Raw genomic sequence first — 25137 nt, 5'->3', positions numbered from 1 at the left:
GCTTTACTTTGCATATACTATTAAAATCGACTCAACTCACCCAAATGGTCACATTCCTAGGGCTTGGTCAGGAATTGGGGTGCATAAATAAAGGGAAAGCACTGTATTCCAGGAAAATACCCTTTTTCAAAATCCCAAGGTATAGCCTGGGAGTGAGTCTTTTCCAAAGGGGGGAAAAAAAACTGAAAAGACTCAATGCTTGATGATTCAAAACAAAAACACCTGCACCCAGGTGTGCACGAGGCAGTAAGCGCCACACCGCCCGGATTTGCTGGAAGAAGGATGCCAGCGGGCAGTCAGTGGCCTTTATTTGAGGAAGAGGGTCCGCTCTTTGGGGTGAGACCGTTCTTACACCATGTTGGGAAATGATCTAGGCCTCCCCTGACAGCCATGGGAAAGCACAGGTGACACCTTGTCCCTGAGAATTCGGTGCGGCGTCGAACTGCAAAGGACTCGGGTGGGTGCGTGGGGCCTGCGCTGCGCCGGGTGGCCACGGCCTGCGGGGTGGCTCCGCAGCGGTGGCGCCGGGGCCCCGAGCCTCGCGGCCGGCAGCGCCCCTGGGGCCTGTGCGAGGTCTGGCCGCCCTCCGGCCTGCACCGGGGGTGGAACGGGCGTCCGGGCCCAGCCGCCGGCGTCCATTTTCTGGGCGGCGCTGCGGCCGGACTCGCAGGTCCGGAAGCTCCGTGGACCCCGCGGGAAGCGCGCGGGCGGCGGAGCCCCGTAAGTGCCCCCCCGGGGCCCGCGCGTCTCCGGGAGGGAGCCGGGAAGCCGGTGGGCAGCGCTCGCGCCGAGCTGCAGCCGCGGACGCGGAGCCGGCCGGCCGGCCGGGCAGCCAGCGTCGGCAGGTGGAGCGTCCCGCCCCACCAGGCCCAGCTGCAGGGGGGAAGCGGGGCGGGGAGGGGGGGGTGACCGACGCGCACCTGGGGCTCGGGATTGCCGCACCTCCCCTCCCGTGAAGCGCGGACCCGAGCCGCGTCCTGACCCTACCGGATCGTGATGAGATCCTAGTGCGACAGCGAGCCCCTGAAATTGAACCGGACGTGCAAAGGCAGGGCCCTGCCCCCAGGGGGTTGCAGCCTCGGCCTCCTGCTCCTCCTGCAGCCGGCGGTCCGCCGCCGCCGTTAGACACTTCTTTGCAGGTTAGCTGATAAATAGCCTGAGATTTTTAACCTATCCGCGGCTCCACTCTATAACTCCTGCTTCGCTGTGGGTAAGTGCCTGATTCCATTCTGGACTTTGGGCCTGACTGAAAATCCCTTCTAAATGATAAGCGTTTGTGTACTGGATACCTATTGGAAAGGTTCAAGACTGTTCTAACTGGGGAGCGCGAGGGCCCGCGCGGGTTCTTGTGGCTGGAAAGAATGGGAGTTTTGTTGTGGTTCCAGGGAAACTTATAGCGACTAACTGTAGCCAAGATCAAAGAGCAGAGTTTTTGTTTTGTGACGGGGTCTCGCTAAGGAGCCTAGAATGTGCAATATACATGCAACCCAGGCTGGTTTCGAACTTGTAGCGGTCTGCTGACGGCTAGGATTACAGGCTTCTACCACGGCGTCTGACAAACCAATGTTTTTCCAAGATCAAAAACGCATTAGTAGAATCCACGTTGGTGGGTCATTGCTGAAAAAAAATTTTTTTTAAAGATTAGAATATATAGTACGGGAGAAAAGACTTAAAAAAGAGTAAGCATCGCACATCGTAAAGATGAGCATTGTCTAATGAAGCCTCTGGCTTATATAATGTAATCTGTAGAAAAAATGGGTCACTGTCAAAAAGCCTTTAAGACCCCAACTTAGTGTTTTGGGGCACAGGTTTTGCGTTCAAGTCAACCTGGATTTGAGTCCCAGCGCTCACTTAACCGTGTGGCCCCCAGCAACAGGTTCATGGCAGTGCTTGCAGCTGTAAAATGGGGAAGTGTTCCCTACAGCTGAGGGGTATTACAGAGATTGCTCCTCCACTGGCTACACTTGGTGCAGTCCTTGACTTACAGGAGGCGCTCCACATAGACTAACTGCAATTACTTTTGTGGCTGAAATATTGAATCCTAGAAACTAGTCATGAAACGCTGCACTTTTGTCTTCTTTTAGATCTTGCTGTGGAGGAGATGGAAGACTCAGAACCAAGGATTTCCAAGTGATTTCTGCCAAGGCACAGAAACCAACTCTGTTAAGGCCGGTCTGTTCTGACTGAGGTAACTAAAATGTGTATCTTTCCTTACATGAAATAAGAAATGGCAGTTTTTCAAAGACTCCTAAAGAGGTCTGAATCATGATCTCGACCTGCCAGGTTTGTGTACTGCAAAATTTCCATGACTCTTAAGCAGTCTGCTATTAAGGACGAGTGGTGTGCCTGCCAGGCCCCTGTGGTGAGGGAGAACTAGAAAACGGCTTCAGGACAACTGGCTTCTCGAGTTCTGCTGTTAGCTTTTATGAGATGAGAGCTTTCGTCCAGGTCTTAATAGACCTGTGCCTTCCTCGAGTCGTGAGGACCCCAAAACGTGACAGACGCCTATAGAGAGTTAACATGAGTTTTTCTTGTTACCCCCAGTGGCTTGAGGTCAAGGCAGGGCTGCAGTTCCCAGAAACACAGCCAGCCTCTGCACTGGCTGTAGGCTGGGCCTCTGCACTCGCTGTGCACAAGCATGGAGACATGCTTGCAGGCCCCACACAGATGCAGTGGCAGCCCAGCACACTAAGCTCTACCTTGGAGGCGGTTACAAAGTCCTAGGTGATGACAGTAACCACTACCATTTGTCAAACGGTTGCATGTCTTTATGTGCCAGGCAGTGCGTTAATAATTTACTCCTCAACGGTACCGAGAGTCGAGGAAGAAGAGATTTCAAGGATGGAAATGGAAAATGGTGGCAGGTCATGGGAGGCTTTGCAGCTAGCTCATCCTTTATGGAGTGTGTTTTGTATACACAACAGTGCTTTGCTAGGGCCACGCAGTTCACAGTTAAATGCCTGTCCTCCAGAAACTTGCAAGTCCAAAGAGGCAGGGGCCAGACCCCTCGGTCATGACTCTAACAGCTGCTCCAGCAGCCAGGTAATGCCATCTGACACAGAAACAGACCGCAGGAATGGACCTTTCAAAGTTCTTGCTTTTCAATTCGGGTTTTCATTCGTTTCCACTCTTAACGTCTCTTAAACGTATGCTTTCAATTTATAAACAATCACCAGGCCTCTGGATTCGTTTATTTTTTTTTAATTGAACTTCTCTGAGATTCTTGGGTATTCAAAAAGGTTATTATGATTTTATAATTATATTAGTCATGTCCAGTCTTTTAGCAAGGATTTATTTGTCCAGCTGTCAGTGATTTTTCTGTTGGTAATCAACTTCAAGCATGTTGGAGATTGACCTATGTCATTTTCAAACTCTTTAAGTTGAACTTGAAATTTCTCATTTTTCCATTCCTGTCCCTTGCAATGGAGGCCTTTTTAAAATTTTTATGCATAGCCCATAGGCGGGGAGGAGATGCAGTCTGACGAGAGAACTTTTTGATTCAAAACAATCTCTTTTAGCTCTGTAGACCAGAGGACTGTGGGCATTCTGAAATAAAGCCGTTGAGGAACGCAAACACTTTTGTTTGATTACTGCGATAGAAAGCCGAAAGGCAGCCCTAGGAACCGCATTAAGTACCAGAACTCACATTGCATGGCCTGACTGCCACTGGTTACAACATAGGTCTCCTATAAAAACAAGTGAGACCATGAATGTGCGCATGGTTTGTGCACTTTATGAACTTCTATAAATGTTATGCAGCAAATATTTACCAAGTAGCTGCCGTAAGTATGACCCCGCTAGAGGGACTGAAGAATTCAGCAGAAAAACAAGTGACACGTCCCTCTCAGACTGTTAATAGAGCTGGGAAAAAACCAACAAGAGATATACATATACAGACATACATACACACTCCGTGTGTGTGTGTGTGTGTGTGTGTGTGTGTGTGTGTGTGTGTGTGTGTGTGTGTGTAGGCAGGCAGTAAATATAAAAAGAAATCATTCTGGTAATTTGAGGAAGCATTTGAAATAGGAGTAGAGGAAGACTGAGAAAGCATGAAGCATATTCTGTGAAAAGGATCGAGTCCAGTTGAGTTAGAACTGGCCTATACAGGCGTCCAGGGAGAAACAGAACTGGAAAATATTGGTTGCTGAACAATAATGGTCTTGGATGCCAACTAGGAAATTGGAATGTGTTAGTCAATGGTGTCATTAAGGCTCTTTGAACAAGGAAATGTCATGGCTGTGCGGTGGGAGCCTGCTGTCCTGCGTAGCTTAGAGGAGGTTGGGAAGAGAGCGGATGCAGTCCACCAAGAAAAGGGGCTGGCCCCGAGTGACGGCACTCAGTCAGGGTTGCCGTGGTAAGATGAGAGGAAACGACCGTCAGCTGTCTCAGTGGAGAAGGCGCTGGCACGGCATTCCCAGAGCCATGGTACCATGGTGACCCTGAGAAGGAGGCCACAAATATGGGTGTGAAGCACCGAGGCTGCTGTCACCCAGATGGGGCTCAAGACCCCATCGGAAGGTCAGTTCAGGAGCTAGTGGTATACAGGAGAAAATGAAAAGATGAGAGAAGAGGTTTTCCAATAGACTATCGGAAGAATGGGACTGGGTATTGAGCCTTTTAAGAAAAAAAAAAATGACCTGGGAAGACAGAAGCCTGTCAAGAGAGCAAAGAACCTCAAAGGAGCATGTTTTTAGAAGCCTCTGGAACATGGCTGTCACTGGGCCCTGGAGTCAGAGGGATGGGCTCAAGAACATGAGATTGACAAGTGGTGTATTGTGTGTTTGTGGGCCTTTTCCTCTGCAAGGTGATGTGGTTTGCACAATGAATATTAAGTGCTTTCATTTGCATAAGTTTATAGCTTGCACAAATCAAGAATAAATCTTGCATAAATCACTGACCCTAGCATGTTCCCAAACATACTTCTCATTACTAAAATTCAGGCTGTTAAATGTGGTTTTGATAGTGGTGTTAACACTGTATTCCATTATCAGCAGAGAAACCAGAGAATCTCTCCTAAAAGAATGAATTAAAAAACAAAACAAAAACAACTTTCTGTTGTTGCAAAAAGTTTCTAAAAGTAACTTAACTCCGTTGCCTTTTACCTATATCTATTAAATAATGTGTCTATTTTTCTGGGCATCTGAGCTTAATACAATGGAATGAGGATACTGGAGTCAGATAAACCCAGTCTCACCAACTAGCTGGGCCATTTTCCAGACTGGTGACTTAAGCAAAGCCCCTGTAAGCCTGAGTTTTTCCATCCTAAGCTTATATTGGTCTATTTTGAAGCTATGAGTGATAGTTTGATCAATAACTACGCCATGGTAGGCAACTGATAAATGATGATTCCTTTCCCCTCACAGCTGTGTGCACAGATGTAAATGTATGCTAAGGTGAATCTGCACAGGAAGCCGTATCTCCCTGGTTCATTTTAATGTATTTATTTTTCCCATTATACTGTTCTGTCCTGCGTGTGTTGAAGTCACCAGGAGTTTAGTATGGATCAGGCTTCACCAAGGGCCATCTGGAGAGATGGCTCTAGTGATTAAAAGCATTTGCTATTCTTGCAGAGTACTTGATTTTGCTTCCCAGCACCTACCTGGCAGTTCACAAGGGACTGTACCTCCAATTCCAAGGGATCTAGTACCCTCTCTGGCCTCCACATGCACCTAGGTATGCATTCAGGGCGCACACAAAACACTCATACACATAAAATAAAAACAAATCTTTTAAAGGAAAATTGTTAAAAATAAACAAATTAATTAATTAAAAGACTCCCCCTGGTATCTGACCGAAATGTAGACTTCTGGGCCCTGAGAGTCTGTCTGATTCAGTAGGTTTGGTGTGGAGCCAGGGAATCTGTGTTTTAAGTGAGAATTACCATGACCTAGGATGAAGATTACCAAATGGCAATTCCTAGGAAGCAGAAGAAAGAATAAGCCTGGCATTTGATGTGCTGGTTCAGATCCTGTTTCCCTTAGAGATGTGTCTGTGCTCAAAAGCTTTTCACTTGTGCTATCCATGTCGATGGATCCTATTTGTAATCACACACATAGGGTCCAGGTGCTCGTGGGATGCCATGACCCCACCCTCCATTGCCCCCTGCAGTGTCCCACAGTCCTCTTCCCAAACATCCGTGTGTTTGTGTGACCCCAGAAGCCTCTGATCCGCTCTGAGAGGACAGTGATTGGCTCCTAGACGTAAGTGAGGATTTCCTCTTTTAAAAACACACTGCACATTCTGCTTGAACACACATCTTCTGGTCTCGTGGTCCATGACGTGACTCCAGTAGCCGTCTTTGGACTGAATCACACATGTGTCACACACACCGTCACACCCTCTGGGTGTGTTCACCCTTCCTATGGCTTTAACTGAGTTTCACATTTGCTTTCACGGGAAACGAGGGAAGGCCCACTCCGCTAACACACGCGCGGGTGACTAAAGGGCAGCCCGAGTGGACTTGTTCCCAGGCAGGGCACTGGAGCCCTGGCTGTCCTCAGGGCCTGTGCTAACTGGAGTGAAGAAAACAACCCTGACCTTCAATTCTTTTTCCTATCAAGGTCTAGTGACTCTGGAGTGTCTTTAGGCCCTGTTCACTGTGAGTTGACTTTTTGCACAGATGTTCTCCCAGTCACCTGGAAGACACATCCTTTCCTAAACAGAAATATACTTCTGAGTGAATTCTTACCCTGCCTTGGTATCTCTTTAATTTCTCAGCATTTGTCTCTGTCTTTTTCTTTTTGCATTTTTTTTTCCAGGAAACCAATTAAAAGAGGTTTTTGTTTGTTTTTTTGATAGGATCTGAGTGCGTTGAGACTTTATTTATGAGTTTCTGGCGAAATGCTTTGCACTTCTCTTCAGAAATACTCGTCTGCACGCTTTTCTTCTTTTGTAAGGTTTAAATGGGAGTCTTTCTTTTAATCCTAACAACCATCTTGCCTTAAGAATAACGTGATTTTCCCACGAGGCTCCCTTGCTCAGGGAGATAGTAAACGCTCTGGTGGTTAGTTACTGTGGCATTCAGCAAACAAATACTTTGGGAAGCAAGAGTTACGCTCCTGGTGGAAAAAGAAGGCGCTCTGTGTCTGGAGTGAGAGTGTCCCCAGAAGGTACCCTGGTTGTCGTGTGCAGGTCCCAACCCAGTGGCCATTTTCTGTACGAGTCCAGGGTGGAGCTCCGCCCACTGTGCAGCCTGGGAGCGGATTTCTAAAATGAAAGCACGGGCAGAAACCGGCGTAAGGAGCATAACCTGTGTTTAGATTATTTTTAGATGAGTGTGCTTAAGCACGGTTCTCCAAACAGCATGTTGTTGGCTTTTTCTCTGTGGTGGCTGTGGGGAGTGTTATGGTAGATAAATTCTCCCTAAAACATGTGAACAAGGGAACTATTTAAATACCCAGAGAGTGCCGGAAACACGCATTCTGAGTTTTGTCGTTGTTGAGAGAAGGCCCCTCAGTGTAGCCCAGGCTAGCTTCCGACTCATGATCTCCCTGCCTCGGCCTCCCCCGGACTGGGAATACAGGCTTTTGCCATCGCACATCTCACACCCAATACATTCTGCTTTAATGAAAGTAATTTCAGGGTGAAATTGGCAAACGCCACCCAAATGTAGTTCCTCACAGTCTCCTGCTCTCGGCCATTTTTTTCCCTGTTGATTTCCTCGGTCTAGACAATTCTACTTCCATTTGTAGGCTGGCCAGAGTTTCCTTTCCATAGTTGAAAAGCTGTGTGTGTCTCCTTTTTCTCAGACCTTCTGTGTGCTTACTCAGCAAGTCTACAAATCACCCAGGCTTCCCAAGCTCTAGGCAGAAGTGACTTCCACAGCCGCAGGAGGCCTCAGAGGCCTGTGCCACCATCCCTGGCCTCTCTCCAGGGATCACAGTGCTGCTAACAGTGGGTTCAAACTGGAAAAGTGGAGGAGGAATTGTGGGAAATGTGTACAGAGAAAGTATGAACATCTGGGGTTCAGCCCAGACAGAGGACTCGGTGCATTGACACCATGTGTCTAGAACTCCGTGGGAAACCACAGCAAACGTGAGGTGGTCGGTGGAAGGGAGAGAGGAGGTGAGAGCACAGCCAGGCAGAAGCACCAGGGATCCTCCAGGAAGTCCCAGTGACCACTCAGACTATTCTCCAGACCGAGGGGGTCAGCTCCGTGCCTCCATGGCGTCTCGAGAGAGGAAGCTGGCCTCCAAGCATGGGCTTCTTTTGTTCCATGGAGCCGTGTTGGTTTGTGTCTCAGTGAATATGCTTTGTTACTGCTTTGTCCCATTGTCTTGAAGCCCCGACTGCCAGGCTCCATTCTCGTGGTCTGTCATTTTGTCCTTGTCATATTAGGTCACAGTGGTGTGCTGGAATGGTGTCAACTCAGAGTCCTCTGACACAGTGCTGAGCTAAATAAAGGCCTGTGTGTTACTCGGCCATTACTGTTCCCTATTATACCACCAGCTGAAGATGAGTATGGGCCTCTTTTAAAGGGAGGGTGGGTAGATCTGGTGGGTTGATCACCTCTTGCAGCTTGAGTAGACCCCATCACGAAAACACACAGAGCGAAGTGAGGAGTTTGCTCCCCGCACCCCGCCTCCCAGGATTCATGTGTTGAGAAGTTCCCCCCCAGGAACAGACTGAAGGGATGCTGAAGAACTACTGTGTCCCCCAGATGCATTCCACGCAGGGAGATAATATGAGCATTAAGTGTGGGCTAATCTAAGAAGATAGGGAGCGGTTGGAATGTGGCAAGCCAGAGGGCACTAGACCTTCTTATTTTAAAGATTTATTTATGTATTTAAGAAGATTTATTTATTTAATGTGTGAGTGCTTTATCTGCATGTATGCCTATGTGCCAGAAGAGGGCATAAGATCTCACTAGAGATGGTTGTGAGCCACCATGTGGTTGCTGGGAATTGAACTCAGGACCTCTGGAAGAGCAGCCAGTGCTCTTAACCTCTGAGCCATCTCTCCAGCCCTAAGAATGATTTCTTAATTATATGTATGTGCGTGGGTGTGTGCATGTGAATGTAGGTCCCCACTTATACCCCAGGAGTCTGATCCCTCTGGAGCTGGTCTGAGAGGTGGTTGTGAGCCACCAGGTGTGGGTGCTAGGATCCAAATTGGGTCCTCTGCACAAGCAGTACCCGCTGTCAACCACTGACCCATTTATCCAGTCCCAAGACTCTTGAATAACACGGTGTGAACTTAAGAGGTTGTATGCAGGCTGCTGTCAGGTGTGGATTATCCTAGCTCCTGTCTGAGTCCACCCATTAGGGTCGCCACAGTGGCAGCCTGTACCAACTTTTTCTGTGCCTCACTGGGCCCAATCCAAGGAAAGCTAATGGCCCTTGACCTTCCCTTCCCTGTGTCACAGCATATAAGTCACCCACTTCGTGTGTAACTATGCCTATTTCATGTGGGCGGAATAACTTTCCGGGAAGTCTGTAGCCGAAAACAGCACATATGGTTGTGCTGTCTGGAGAAGCCTCAGGTATCTGTGGCAACCTCTGTTAGGCTGCCAGGACTAGGTGAAACAGGAGGAACCCATCAGAGGAAATCCCTCCTTATCCGGGACTACGGCACTCCCAAGACAGCAGGATGGAGCCAAGCCTAGCATCAGATGATGGGTGCCAGCAAAGGACAGCGGGCATCTCCTGATGGGAGATTTAAGGTGTTGAGTTAACTCAGCAAGGATGTTTACTAAACTGTCAAGCAACAGCTTTCTAAGTTGTCCTGGAATTGTACGAATGGTCCCCTCCCCTTCTATTAACACTTTATTGACCTCCACCCTGGAGTCTGAAATGCCTTCCCTTTCTCAACATCTTTTAGCGATTCCCATTTTCCTCTTGGTGGTGAGTGAATCACGATGTGTGTGCAGCATCCAGCCCAGAGACTGGCACATAGAAAGTGCTCAGCAAATGTTAGCTTCGACATCACTGGCTTCGTCATCATCTCCGTCAGAGCTATTACCACTTCACCAGAGGCAGGCAACTCCATTTCCTTAGACTCCATTTAATCCACTGGTGTAGGTCAAGTGCCCCCATCTCTACTAGACGTGAGTGAAGACAGAACACACGTGTAAGAGAGTGCTCCAGAATCGGTTTTCTTTATGTCACCCACTTTTATTACAGTTATCAGTCTTGTTTGGGGATGCTGGAGTTAGTAAGGCAAATTTCTGCCATTCTGTAAGACTGGGGGGTTTGTGTCAAGCGGGGCCACCAGTAGGGAGCCAGAATGTAGTTGTTCTAAGGAATTTGCTCCAAGGTCTGTTGACGGATGAGAAGCCATCAGACAATGCAGTGAAGGCATGCTGTTTGCTCCTCAGCGTGGTCCTTGGACTGGCGGTGGGGACCTAACCTGAGATCCTTGCCTCCCACACTACCCCAGACCCACTAGATGGAAGAAGGCACCTAAGATCCCCCTGATGCATGTGAGTCTAACCTTTGGGGGACATTGCCATACCCAGACAGGCTTGTGCAGACAAGCCTGCCACCTTGCTAACTAGACCATGCTTGAGGACAGTCTTGGAGGGTGTGTGTTGGAGTCTGCTTTAGAAATGCTTGCTGGAGAATTGGATTCTCAGTAAGAACTGAATTCTGAAGATGGCTGTAATAGTCTCAAAGAAGAGAAATTTCTATCTGAAGGTACAGAAAACCTTTTCTGTGTGTCTGGGAAGTGGCATAAATGGTTAGAATGAGATATTTTATTGGGGGAATGTGTATCACCATAGAGATGAGAGGTGAGCTGCTCCCTTTGAAGGGGTTTGGGGTGGTAATAGGTAGTGAGAAGGGAGTCGGAATCAACTCCAGTGTTGGTGACTAGCAGTATTGCCTGACCCTAAAGAAACAACTTGAGTCAGAAATAATCCCATTCAGCCATGGTGGCTTGTCCAAACTTCACAAGGCTTGGGAGAAGAGAATGTCACTGTTTTAGAGAGGAAATCTGAGCTTCGTATCAAATTAATCCAATTTAGAAAACGAACTAAGTCTCCTCGGCCCTTCAAAGTTCTTGCCTACATTTTGAAGGTGCCGTAGTCATAGTGGCTCTGTTACCTTGTGTACTATTTTCTTGTAGTGCTTTTAGGTGGCCCTTTGCCCTGACACTTAGCAGCATGGGGTCTCTCAGTCAGTTCTGGGGAGGGCTTGGAAGTGCTGCTGTGTATATAAAGGGTCCCTGCAATGGTTCTATTTTTTCTTCTCTGTCAGCTGCTAGGAAACTCACCTGGCAGTTCCAGATCCATGCCCATCTCCCACTCATCCATGTGAGTTATTGCCTTGATGGTTTTCCTGGGTTGAATGGTGAGGCCTCCCGAAAGATAATGCCTGCAACCCAGAACCTGTGAATGGAACCTCATTTGGAAAAAAGCGATTTCGCAGATCATCATAATTAAGGGACTTAAATGAGACCATCTTAGGTGATCAGGCAGGCTACACAGACGAGAGACACAGACGTAAAGAAGAGAAATCCCAGGGAAGACAAAGGCAGAGGTGGGGGTCCTGCAGCCACAAACCAAGGAAACGTGGGGTTCACCAGGCAGCAAGGAAGGATCCTGCCCATGCTCCACAGTCTTCAGAGAGCACCCCAGGTGGACTTCTGGCCTCCATGTTGTAGAGAATGTAGTAGTGTCAAGGGTGTTAATTTGTTATAGCTCCCTTAGGAAACCAGTTTAGTGCCCCAGGCTATCCCTGAGCTAAAGGCACCTGGGCGTCTGTGAAATTCAGATTTACTCCAGGCTATCCCAGCTCAGGGTGACAGCAAGAAACGGTTTTTAGTAAGGGTCCCCTGGTGGTTCGGGTAGGTCTGCCTGTCCCTCTCAAGCTCCTTTGGGACTGTTCTTCAATGCAGTTGTTTTCCTTGGACAAAATCCATGACCACATTTGCAGTCCCAACCCCATGTCAGTACACGGCACAGTGTCCCCCAGCAGCCGAGCCCACTGTGGCTGTCCAGATTTAGAGAGGCACCTGCCGTTCCCACAGGCTGCTTAGAGCCACGCTTCATGATCCTCCTCCACACTGGCGCTTTTATCTGGGATTCCTGCCTGTTAATGGCTAGTCAGTCATTCTTTCCTCTCTCTTCTAATTTCCAATTAGGAGATTCTCCCACCCAGATAGCTTTCAAGCCTTTCTCTTCTTTCCACTATCTTGTTAGTGCTAGAGGAAAAGTCCAAGTCCTCATGGCATTGACACTCCCGTCTGGGGCCCTGCCATTCTCCCTCCACATCTCCCAACAGGCCCTGGGAAGCAGCCACGCCCTCTGTCTATCCCTCTTCAGATGTGACATTCCATTTCCTGACTCTGTGTTGCTCAGTCCTCTTCCGAGAGTTGAATGCTGTTTCCCCTCTTGACTCCTCCAGGATTTAGCTCCTTCCCCTTTCTCTGAGTTCCCCAAACTAATCTTAAGGCTCCTCCTCCTCAGCCCTGGACACCTATGAGCGGCTTCTCTGATCACCATATAGGGATTTGTGCAAGCCCATCAATTCCATGAGACAGCTCCTCTAGGAGGTGCCCTGTAAAGAAATCAAGGAGTCCACAAGGCCAAGAGGAGGAAATAGTTCCATTTCCTTGAATCAATATTGCCTCAGATACTTGTTAGTAAAACAAACAACTTCGTGATTTTAGGGAATGCATTGAAAATGCATTACCAGCCGGGCGGTGGTGGCACACACCTTTAATCCCAGTACTCAGGAGGCAGAGCCAGGCAGACTCTGTGAGTTCCAGGCCAGCCTGGTCTACAGAGTGAGATCCAGGTCAGGCTCCAAAGCAACACAGAGAAACCCTGTCTCAAAAAAAAAAGAAAAGAAAAGAAAAAAGAAAGAAAGAAAATGTATTACTAGTAATATGTTATAACATTGACTGAGCATTTTCTTGCCCAGGTCTATTTTTAACATAATTATCATAATCCTCCTGGATATTGCTCTCATTTTACAGAACAGATTAGACAAAATGCTGTCGTCAGGGAATGAAGGATGACGACACAGCAGAATAAAGAAGTAAGCACATGATCTGTAGCTTGGTGATGACATACAGGTTGGCCAGCAAAAATGTAAAAATGCAGCTGGTGATAATGCAGACTCTGACGTCAAATATGCCCAGGAATCAAACATGCTAGTCAAAAGGAGGTGGTGGTTTATGTTTACTAATGTTGAGATCACACACACAAAATATTTTTGAAACACAGAGCCACATGACCAAGGCTGATTCCCATCCTTGCCGATTATAAGCTGTCTGGTGCTAGGACTTCAGTCTAACTCTCTGGAGCCTCGGTGTCTCTTTTTTTTTTTAGAACGGAAATATCTTTTCATAGCCACAAGGACATCATGTGAAGGAAAATGAGTCGGCGTGTATGAAAGTGACTTGTAAATGAGACAGGACCAAACAGTATGAATACGGCTGGGTGCTCTTGCCTTTGTTCTGTGTTTGAGTCTAGAAAGGAGTCGGGATAGGGAGGGAGGTATTCTGCTTGGTAAGCGGGCCTGGGAGCCGAAACAGTTGCAGGCTGTCTGAATTCCATAGCTAGGCAGGGAACAGGGCTGCTGGGGAAGGGTTTGGGAGAACGGAGGAGAAAGGAAATTAGTCAAGCAATTATTGAAAGAGTGAGTAGACAAAAATGAAGCTTTTGCACTCAGTCCCCAGTAACGAAAGACCAGCCCTGAGCTGTATACGTCACTAGCTCCAGGAAGGGTGAAATCATGCTCTCTCCTTCTGAGGCTGTTCCTTGCAGCTCTGTAGCCTTCTGGATCTGAAGTCAAGAACTCACTCACATCATGTTCTTAGTTCTTGATTCTGCATGCAGCAGTGTTCAGAGCTGCTGCGCAGGGTCGCATGCTGGCTGTGTACCTCCAGCCTCCTCTTTAGGAAGGAGACTGGGGCTCTATCATTCCTGTTTTGAAAGATGGAGAACTATGTCCTAGGGAGTCCCAGATAAACAGCACTGCCCTTCAAAGGCAATTTGAGTGGGTGCAAGAACATTTCTCTTTGGCTACCTTCAGGCGTTTTCATCATCACCATCCTAAGCAGAAGCAAGAATCTGTGTAACACATTTAAACAATCAGTGGATTTCTTTTAAGATAAAATTTAGTGTTCTTCAATATGTCAGCAGGTGAAAAGGAAAGGGACCAAAAGAACGCATTTAATAGAATAAGAATAAACATGAACTTTTGAGTTCCAATTGCAAAATTTAGTCCTGGATGTTTAGAACTCGGAGCTGGTAGAGAAGGAAAGAAAAGCCCATGTGCTTTCGTCTAAAAGTGCACAGCAAAGCAAGCCAGTCAGCTGCACTTGTGTTTGCGGCTGCGCTGTGTGCTTATCTCCCGGCTGATCCAGCACTCTGGAAGCAGTGTGAGCTCCCTTTCCCAGGCTGAAGCAGGCTTCGGGAGGTCAGGCAGTTTCCAAGGTCAGAAAGTGCAGAACCAGCACAGCCGTTTGTGGGGCCTGGGGCAGGAAGGCCTGTGAAGCCAGAAGTCTGAGACCCGTCCTGCTCACCATGTGAGACCCTTGGTGTCTCTATAACATTCTCTTCACAAGAGAATGGCCGGAGGAATTAAGAGATTCAAATAAGGAAAGGGAAAACCCCAAAGGGCTGTGGTGGGATGGGGGTCTGCATTTGAGGTTCCCCTGGGTCTCCTGAGCCGGCTCTGGAATCTGTGGCAAGTGAAGAAGGTATTCAAGCGCGGCTCCTCCTACGCCTTTGAGTGTCTCAATCAAACTGCTCGTCTGCTGGAGCAGTGCTCTCCTGTCCACCCTTCTGGTTTTGAGAAACATTCTGGGGAATGGATTTGCCAGCTGGGGAGGACAGAGTATTTCTTTGGGTGTGTTTAGCACCATCTTGTCACATTGCGCTGTGAACTGGAAGTGGGCTTTGGTCATCTAGCTGTGACACAACCCAGGACCCAGCCCTGACAGAGCTTCCACCAGGGAGGGAAGGCTTTGGTCAAGAAACCATGTTGATGAAGTTGCCATACAGGAAGGAAGTCAGCAGAGGTAGAGAAGAGCCCAGGCACTGCCTAGGCCGGGCCCAGCTCTGCCTTCAGAGGAGAAAGGTAATCAACTAAGAAGAGAGGCTGGTCCAACAGAGCAAGAAGACTTGGAATTACTGCTTAACCCCAGTGCTTGGTGACGATTTTGATCCAGGAATTTGATGGCAGTTTGAAGCATGATCTACCACAAAGTGTAGAACTGTGCTAAACCTCAAACTGAACCCAATTTTTAAAATTTTGGTACTGAACAAACTGCAAGCTAATGAATCTATTAGTACTTAAACTACGAGAAAGAAAATGTTCTATAAGATAAATCACAACCGAACTGCTAAGATCTTAGGTTCCTAGGTCACAAGAGTGCACTCTGAAAATCCCTCCTGCATGAAGACAGAGGAGCAGAGATGGTCTGCAGAGTCTGAAAGCAGAGAGTCGAGGTAATGAGACACAGAGTGGGGGGAGGGATAAGACTGCTCCCACTGAAATGTGTGGAAACCCCAAACAGGTAATATTTGTGCTTGTGAGTGATTATTCCTGAATTCGTAGCCAAATTTAAGTGAGCCTCTAAGAGGGACAGTGCGTGACATGGGGATGTACTGATGACATAAGCCTTATTTGGCCTCCTTCCTAATAGCTAATAAGTAGTTGCCTTCAAAGGGTTTTGTTACTGCGTGGGGGTGGTGCCTCCTGCACTTGGGAGACAGAGGCAGATGGGTCTCTGTGAGTTCAAGGCCAGCCTGGTCTAGAGAGCGAGTTCCAGGATAGCCAGGACTGTTACACAGAGAAACCCTGTTTCAAAAAATTGTGTGTGTGTGTGTGTGTGTGTGTGTGTGTGTGTGTGAGAGAGAGAGAGAGAGAGAGAGAGAGAGAGAGAGAGAGAGAGAGAGAGAGATTAGTAAACTTTTTTTTTTGTTGTTTTTTGCATCAGCCTAGAAAAGACACTCATAGTGCCAGAGTTCTCCACTAGTGCTATTTGGCCACCTAAGAAACGGTGATACAAAGATCTAAGAAACTCACTAAAGTCCTGACAGAACCAGGACCACCTAACACCAAGGCCGGACTCCCGCAGTGCCAGCCCGCCTCATCCTAAACTCTCCTTAGGTGGAAGCCTGTCTTGGGAGCGGACTACTTTTAGGCATTGAGTGTCTCTGTTCTCCTCCATCAGTGACTGTCACCCACCCGTTCCTTCTGTTACCCCGTCTTGATAACCCGTGTTAGATGCAATAGGCGGTAGGTGGCCAGCCTTGAAGCAAAAGTAGATGAAAAATAAAAACTAAAGTGATATTCAGCTGCCATATGTTACTTTCAGGTTTATATAGTTTAAGAAAATGAATTAATATGGAAAGTAATGATTTCCCTTAAATGTTCTTGCCAGGGTCACCTGTGGAAAATATGGTACCTTTAAACACACCAGAGAAATGGCCCCTTTCTGGTGGGTACAGGTGCAGATGAGGTACATACTTGACCAAGCAGTAGGCTTGGTGGTATGTGGTTTGTGCACAGCCTACCACTGTGTATATTACACACTGTACCCCTGGGGCACATGGTAGCCCTGACTGAGTCCAGGCTGCAGTTTGCCAAACATGCAGTGGAGAGAAGACGGACACCCTACAACCTCTGGGATGTCAGTCGCCATACACATCACTCTCAACCCAGAAGATGAGGAAATAGAAGTTTTTTTTCTTTTTTGAGATTCATTTATTTTATGTATAAGCATGTTTTTGCCTGCATGCAATCATGTGTACCACATGTGTGCCTGGTGCCCACATCAGTCGGAAGAGAATGGTGGATTGCCCAGAACTCAAGTAATAAGTGGTTGTGAGCTGCCATGTGGGTGCTGGGAATGAAACCTGGGTCCCCTGCAAAAGAAACAAGTGCTCTTAACTGCTGTCCATCCCCCAAATCTAAGTTCTTTATTATGTCTTCATATTCCTGGATTCGAAATAAAAATCACAGTTTTTGAATCAGTCTGTGATTTGAATCCCAGCTCCGCCACTCACAAAGTAAATTATTTTAGCCAAGCTCCTCAGCCTCTCCAACTCTCAGTTTTATCATTTGTAAAATAAGATTGCCACTGGGGCCAGCAAGCTGGCACAGCAGTTACACAAATCTCATACCCAAGTTTAACCCCCGTTAAAAGCCGGATGCAGTGGCACACATCTGTAACCTTAGTGAGATGGGGGTGGGGACAGTGAATCGCCCAGAAGCCAAGGGGCAGCTGGCCTAGAACAGCAGCAGCAAGGGGAGGTGGGAAACGAACTCCCAAAAGTTGTCTTCTGACCTCCACGTTCACACCCATGTGTATACAAGTAGTTAAAAAAAAAAAAAAAAAAAAAGGCTGCAATGAGGCTTCCTGGGATAATGTATATAATGTGTACACTTGTGCCGGACACAAATATTATGCTTGTTCGGTGTTGGGTACACTGTATGGATGTCATAGTTACCTATTGTCTTCCTGCCAGTGGACAAGTTTTCAGTTTGATGCATTTGTGAGGAATGCGAATGCTCTTCTACAGTAATACTCAGAAAAAATGCTGAGCAAGGCTCCAATATAAGCATGCAGGAGACATAGTCATTTATTTAATGTCCTGAAGGAGGTGTATAGCAAAGCGCACAGTAGGACATAAGAAGCATGACAACCTAGGAGCTATCTCCCAAAGGCCCAACACAACATCAGTGGTGCTGATGATTCTTTCCGACGTCCCCACTACTGCATCTAATTGCACCTTGTGCTGAACACCACCAGGGTAAACGTGTGCGCTTTTGGTTGCCTCATGGGAAGACGGCTCATGTGTGTAAGTCACATACTGGGCACCGGAATGCACAGGCACCCACAGTTCCATATCCCAGAAGTAGGTCACAGGCCCAGCACCAGTTCCAGAAGAGCTGCTCCTCAGTAGAGGAGGCAGAGACTGTGGTCAGCAGGAATTTAAAAGTGGTTACAGGGAGTAGGGTGCTGTGTGAGTGCCAGAGGGAGGATGCCACGTGGAAAGTTAGTCCTTTACATGTGTCTAATGTCAGCGACACATGTGTGCTGCCAACGTTACATTTTTAGCGTTAAATTCTTAAAGCTTTTGAAACAGAGTCTTTCTTTGTGGCTCTGGCTGACCTGGAGCTCACAGAGATCCACCTGCCTCTGCCTCCTGAGTGCTGGGATGAAAGGTGTGCGCCACCACACCTAGCCTGGAAATTGATTTTTAAATTTGTTGCCAATTCATTGGAGGTATCTGAGACAATGGCCCAGTCATTAGGCTATAAACAAAATGTCATCATAGACACTAAAGGACTAATCTTTCCTTCCTTTGGAGGGAAAGCAGTGGTAGTGTCAGCTTGGGATGGAAATGGCCCCCAAGGCTCACGGTAAAGCCATGGTTGCCAGCTGACAGGCTTTGGGGAAGCAGTTGGATCCTAAGGGCTCTGGCCTCAGCGCCTAAATCCACAGATGGACTCATAATCTGACGGCATTGCTAGGAGGAGGTGGGGACAAGGAGACTGGGCAAGCTGGAAGAAGCAGGTCAGCATGCTCGCTCTGGTTCCCAGCGCCTCTCTCGCGCTCAGTCTGCTCCCTGGCTGCCATGCCGTGAGCAGCCTTTCTTGTCCATGCTCTTCCTCCATGATGTCTGCCTCACTAAACACGGGTAGAAATGAACCCCTGAGCCAAAGTCTTTCCATCTTTAAGTCATTTTCTTAGGTTGTTGTCACGGAGACTAAAAACTAACACAGTAACATTTTCGTCACTGTAAACGTATGTGTTTTTTACGTGTGTGGGTAGAATATCTTTATGGATTATGGATAGCCCTGGCTTGTCCTATGCAGCTCAGTTTGCATGATGTCACCTGACCGGCAGATCCCCAGAAATGCTCTTTCGTGGGGGTGGCTTTGTTTTTCCTTTTTCCAAGTCACAGCAGCCTTCTTGACTTTGATGCCCTTTGGTGCTTTTCCCCTATTAGGAGATAGCAGAAATGTCCATGCCACCCCAGTGCTTCCCCTGAAAGCCGGGAATAGAACCAGGCACATTTGTTTAGTGATGGTACCACGGTAAAGGAAATTTTCGTGGCAATTTCAGAGCTAACCAATCTGGGAAACTGCTAAAAAAAAATCTCAGCCCTCTTAGAATCTTTACTCTGTAGTAAGGCATACACTTACCAAGTAACTGTTAACTAGTCATAAGTACTAAAAAGGTCGCAGTGGGGAGCTGCATGCCAAGAGTATGCAGCAGATGAGCGGTTTGTGGGAGAAGGGAAGGAGGTGTTGGATGGAGACCACGGTAGCTTGCTCTCTGGGCTCCAAGGTATTCCAGCCTCCAGAAGCAACATGTGAAAAGGGGTGGGTTGGAGTGGCAGAAAAAGAGTTTGAATTGTAAGGGACTTAATTAGCCTTTGTAAAGATCCTAGCATCCAGATACAAGACTCTAGCTCCTCACTGGTCAGGAGATCTTCCCTCTCTCCTGCAGGAGGTCACACTAGAAGCTGGCCTCCCCCTGCAGGATCTCTCTCTCTCTCTCCAGCATTCTTCTGAGGCTTCCCTCAGCTGATCTCATGCTGCGCCCTGACTAGAACCTCCTAGTCCCTCCACATCACTGGCCTGTAATGAGAGGGCCAATTTACACTCTGTTCTTAGGTCAGGAGATGAACCCAAGCTCACCATCCTCATGCCTTCCTTCAGATCAGCACATCCTGGCTGTGCAGACATTTCCCAGGCTGTGGAGCAAACACTTGAGTACATGGCAGGTTACACCTGGAAATGCCTGTGGTACAGTTGCTGTATACACCTGGAAAGCCTGTGGTACAGCTGCTGTATACACCTGGGAATGCCTGTGGTACAGCTGCTGTATACGCCTGGAAATGCCTGTGGTACAGTTGCTGTATACACCTGGAAATGCCTGTGGTACAGCTGCTGTATACACCTGGAAATGCCTGTGGTACAGCTGCTGTATACACCTGGACTGCTGCTGGCAGGGTTCCTAGGCCCAGACCCATCAGCAAGGCCCGCTGTCTAGCAATGCCGATTGTCCTGAAGACTGCTGTTAGGGTAACTCTTGGCGCCCATCCTCTGCTGCCCCACTTGAGAGCCTCTCCAGCATATTCTTCAGTAGCTTTCAGAGATCTTCCGACCCATGACTCGCGACGGCTGTTATGACAGCCCTTCTGCCTAGAGCCTTAAGGGCCTATCTCCGCAAACTTCAGCAGTGGCCTTGTGTGATAAATTTGCAGTTTGGACTCAGCACCCTCTTGTCTATAGAACAAGTACCTTCTTGCAAACTGAGCACCATCCTCCATCAGAAACCACATGCCCTGGTATACATGAGTAACTGCTATGGGCTTGATTTCCCCTTCTCTCCTGTGGGCATGATAATGACATCAGCTTCTATCTCTTGAACCTTGCCCCTGCTCATTCATTGAAAACTATCAGCGTATAGTAATCCTTTCATTTATCTGGCAGAATCCTAGGTTCGTGGAGGGCATTAAATGAGTTAATATGCAGAGTGCTTCATGACCTGAAATGTATTAAGTAAAATTATGTTATTCAAAGTGGATTTGGGGACTGGAGAGATAGCTCAGTGGTTCAGATCACTTAGTGCAGAGAAGCCAGGTTTGGTTCCCAGAACACACATCAGGTGGTACTCAAACACCTGTAATTCCAGCTCCAGGAGATCCAAGCCCTCTGCTGGACTCCATTCATGTAGGTACATACACATATACATATAAATAAAAGTAAGTAAATCTTTTTTTTAACTATTCAGGAATTTCACATAATGAACCCCGATCACCCTTACTTCCCAGTCCTCCCAAGTCCACTGCTTGCCCGCCATTCTTGTGGCCTCCCCTCCAAGAAAAGACTGAAAAAAAAAAAAGTCCAATTTGAGTTGTCCATATAGCTAGTCACTGGAGCATGGTCAAAATCTTAGAAAACAGCCGGGCGTTGGTGGCGCACGCCTTTAATCCCAGCACTCGGGAGGCAGAGGCAGGCGGATCTCTGTGAGTTCGAGGCCAGCCTGGGCTACCAAGTGAGCTCCAGGAAAGGCGCAAAGCTACACAGAGAAACCCTGTCTCGAAAAAAACCAAAAAAAAAAAAAAAAAAAATCTTAGAAAACAAAGTGGATTTGGAGAATTTAGAAGGTGAAAATTGGGCTGGAGAGATGGCTCAGAGGTTAAGAGCAGTGGTTGCTCTTCTGAATTCAGTTCCCAACAACCCATGGTGGCTCACAACCATCTATAATGAGATCTGGTGTCCTCTTCTGACCTGCAGGCATACATGGAGGCAGAATGTTGTATAAATAAATCTATTTTTTAAAAAGGTGAAAATTATAATCAGCAATAATTCTTTATGTAATATTGATTTACAAACATATATCTACTTCTGGTACAAATTGTTGAGTGTTTTAGTAAATATCTACCAAGGGCCTTCTCTGTGTCAGACCCTATTCTAGGGGCATAAGACACATCAGTGAAGAGGGAAAGGCTTGCTGCACTTCGGGGCTTAAATTCTAGCAAGCAGATGGACGGTAAATGTGAGGAAGCGGTGCGCAGTGCCGGAAGGTGCCGTGTGCCGTGGGAGTCAGGAGCAGTGGGGGTCGATGGAGACGAGCATGCAGGAGACGGGCAGTCTGCATTTTCCTTTTGCTCGTTTTTAAGACAAGGTCTCTTTCCTGTGTAGCCCAGGCTGGCCTCCACCTCCCAATCTCCCTCCTTCTGCCTCTCTGGTGTTGAAGTTAACAGCCTTGCGCCACCACGTCAGGCCTCATGGGTTGGATTTTCCATCGGATTGAGCCACCTCTGTCTGCTTCATATGCTTCTCCTCACCCAAGAAAACCTGAGTGGTGGCTTCCATGTGTCAGGAGCAGCAGTGGGAAGGCTTGTCCCTCCCAGAGCCTCCTTCCTGGACAGGAGCATGAAGAGTAAGCAGTAGTTCCCCGTTATCTAGACTTCGACTTTGTGCTGTTCCAGTTTTCCAAGGTCAGGTCCAGTCTGAGCATATTTAATGGAAAATCCCAGAAGTAACTTAGAAGTATGAAGCAACTTTCATAATTAAAATTATAAAATAAAATATATCATTTCTATTATTAAATTTATTTATTTACATTAAATATAATACTTATATTAAGTAAATATACTATTGTATATTTAATTGTTAAATTTTAATTATTGTTAATGTCAAATGGTGCCTAATTTGTAAATTAAACTTTATCATAAGATGTATGTCTAGAGAAAAGTGTACTTGCGTATGGCAGGGATGGCACTAACTGGGCCCTGCAGATAACTAGGGACTAGTATATGTGTGATAATTGCAGGTTGAGATGAGCAGTATAAAGGCAATAAGGTGATGGGAGGTGTCACTTTGTCACTGGGACAAAATGTCTAAGGCATGGAGACTTGATGACAGCCCAGGATGGCCAGAGCACGGGGAAGCGAGCTTGCCACCAGCAACCCTCTTCCTCCGGTGAGGCCCACAGCCTCCCAAACAGCACTGCCACCTGGGGACCAGGCACCACACGTGCATGGACCTGTGGGAGGCGTTTTCATGTCCAAGTCATAGCAGAGGGAAAATGAAAATGGGAACATACAGAAGAGATGGCCGTGACTTCAGAGCCCGGCCTGAAGCGTGAGAGGAAGCCATCCCTAGGCAGTGTCTGAACAAGGGTGCTGTGAAGGTCCCAGGGCCAGAAGAAACCTGGCAGATGGGAGAAGCAAAGGGAGCCTGTGTGGAGCAGGAATGGACAAGCGAGTCGGGGAGAACGGGGCACCCCATGGATAACGCGGTGCTGGCCGGCTGCAGAGAAGCCTGGATTTTCTCCCAAGATGGGGAAAGGCCTCCGAAGGCTTTTAGCATGAGTCAGCCAGATCTCTCTGTATTTGTGCTCTGTACAAAGGTTGGGTGCACGAGCACTTCTACCATAGTCAACTAGGCAGGTCACAGTTTAGTTCTCTAGCTACTTGATGCTGACATTCACTGAACCGCTACTGTATGCTGAATACTTCACTTACTGGGCTGTGTCCGAATTCCTACTCTGTGCTAAGTGATGTATTTGCTGGGTTATCTGTGACAGTCACTGAACTCCCTACTGTGCGATGTGATGCACTTGATGGTGTGTGTGTGTGTGTGTGTGTGTGTGTGTGTGTGTGTGTGTGTGAGAGATTTCATTCTCTCTGCCCAGTTCCTACTTTCCAGGAAGAATCAGCATGAACTACGATTCCACTGTCTTGGGTTGAGTCCCCAGGACCAAAAGACCTGGGGAAGGTCAGGGAGCAATAGGTTCAGACTGACTAGCACCAAGGCAGCAGCTGGTGTGCGCTGTCCATTTTAGGATAACCTGTCCTTGCCACTCGTGAAATGTGCACTCTTGTTCAGAAGCCAGAATGTGCAACAGTTCTTCCCTCTACCCGCCCTCAGGGACAGCAGTCAGGTGAGAAAGGAAGGGCCAGCCTCCACTCATTCAGCCAGCCCTTTAAGTTCACAGGAAAACAGTATTTGCCCTTTGAAAACCAACTACCTGGATAGACAGCTCATTCTTGCAGTGAGACATTTCAGAGAACAGGAACTTGTCCTAAGGAACAATATTCAGATTGTAAATGCTTTCAACATTTGGGGCGACTGAATGCTGGTGGAATTTGCTGAAACCAGGACATAGAACTCCGAGGGCTTAGGAGACGACAGCCTCTGAGCCTGTTTGCCAGGTTTCTCAAGCCAGCAGGTGCCTGGGCAAGCTTGATCCTGAGATGAACCCATGGTAGGCAGGCCATCCTAAACACTGCTCCATTTCAACAAGCAAAAAGACCCCACGAACCTGTTCCCCTTTCATCTTTGCAAACAAGCAACCCCAAACGGTTAGGTGGGCCTATTGCATCATCCACGAGCCTGACACTACCCGTTCCCACAGTCGGTGCACGCAACCACAGGTCTGGAGGCTTGCTGTTTACCTACTCACCGTAGTGGGTGAGGTTGCCCCAGCCAGCCACCCCTGTGTGGAGCACATTCAGTCGCTCACGACATGTCACTCGAGTCTCAGGTCAGAAAAGGAACCTCCCTTGTCGCGCCGTGCTACCTTGAATTGGATAGCTTTCAGTGTATTGCAGCCTGGCACGCACAGCTTGTCCGTGCCCCTGCTGGAACCCGTTTTGAAGACAAAATCAAAAGGATGTTCCTCTTCCTAGACACAGTTCTGCCCTATAAAGGGCTTCTGTTTTGTAATCTGTTTTCGAGATCTGGTGCTTGTGTTTCTAACACCCCATCACGTGTGGTCTGACGTAGACCTCACCATGACTATGAGCAAATGCACTGCGAGGATGTGTGTGGGATGGCGGAGCCAGCTCCCTGCAGCAAACCGTCCTTTGTTAGAAAATTTCCATAGGGCCTTGCAACCCCACACAGTGGATTCTGCTTCCATAGGCCTGCGCTAGCTGGATATGGAATGCGAGTTTGACTTTTGCAGGATTCCAGGTCAGTATCCTCATACAGAGCATTCTTTTTTTAGTTAGGGTTGATTTCTAAGTTTCTTTTTATAGAACACGACTTGCAGTAGAGGGGAGAAAGCTGTTTGTCGGTTCAACTCTATTATTTTATTTATGTTAGGAACTGAGTTGTCGGAGTGCTGGCAGGAAGGCTCGGCCTTCTTTGATCGGAGGATTTAGAAAACCGGAGTCCAGACTGGCTCTGGAGAGCAGCCTGCCCCTGGGAAGGGCCGCTTCCTCCTCCTCTGTCATGTCTTAAAGATTTACCGATAAAACATCACAGACTTCAGGAGTTGGGGAGATGGCTCATAGGATAAAATGTTTATTTTGCAAGCTTGAGGGCCTGAGTTTGGATCCCCAATACTTAACGTGGCATGAACCCGTAACTATAGTGCTGGGGAAATAGACAGAAAATAGCTAGAGTTCACTGTCTAGCCTGATTGGTAACCTTCATATTCAGTGAGTGACCCTGTCTCCAAAAAAGCAAGGTAGAGAGTAATAGAGGAGGACACCTGGCAGTCTCTGGTCTCCTCATATGCACAGACAGGAACCGTGGACATGTATACGCGCGCGCGCACACACACACATACACACACACACACACACACACACACACACACACGCACGCACACACCAAACACCAGATTTTAATGGCAAGTCCTATAAAGAGGTACATGGTAATTCTAATTCTAAGTGTTTTTCCCTCTGTATATTTTGATAGA

At 47.7% G+C, this 25137-nt stretch overlaps 1 protein-coding gene across 1 annotated transcript in view; it reads left to right on the top strand.

The window, feature by feature from the left end:
* Positions 1–882: 882 nt before the first annotated feature.
* Positions 883–25137, top strand: part of Zbtb38 (zinc finger and BTB domain containing 38) — a 37809-nt gene continuing 13554 nt past the window's right edge. Inside the window, exons 1-2 of the mRNA XM_076576870.1 lie at positions 883–1210; positions 2085–2188. The gene's annotated coding sequence lies outside the window, so the exon portion shown is untranslated. The remainder of the gene's footprint in view (positions 1211–2084; positions 2189–25137) is intronic.

This window comes from Peromyscus maniculatus, chromosome 7 (genome assembly GCF_049852395.1).
Source record: "Peromyscus maniculatus bairdii isolate BWxNUB_F1_BW_parent chromosome 7, HU_Pman_BW_mat_3.1, whole genome shotgun sequence".
NCBI classification, from domain to species: Eukaryota; Metazoa; Chordata; class Mammalia; order Rodentia; family Cricetidae; genus Peromyscus; species Peromyscus maniculatus.
Note: the sequence above shows the minus strand (reverse complement) of the source record. Positions and strands in the feature narration are given on the sequence as shown.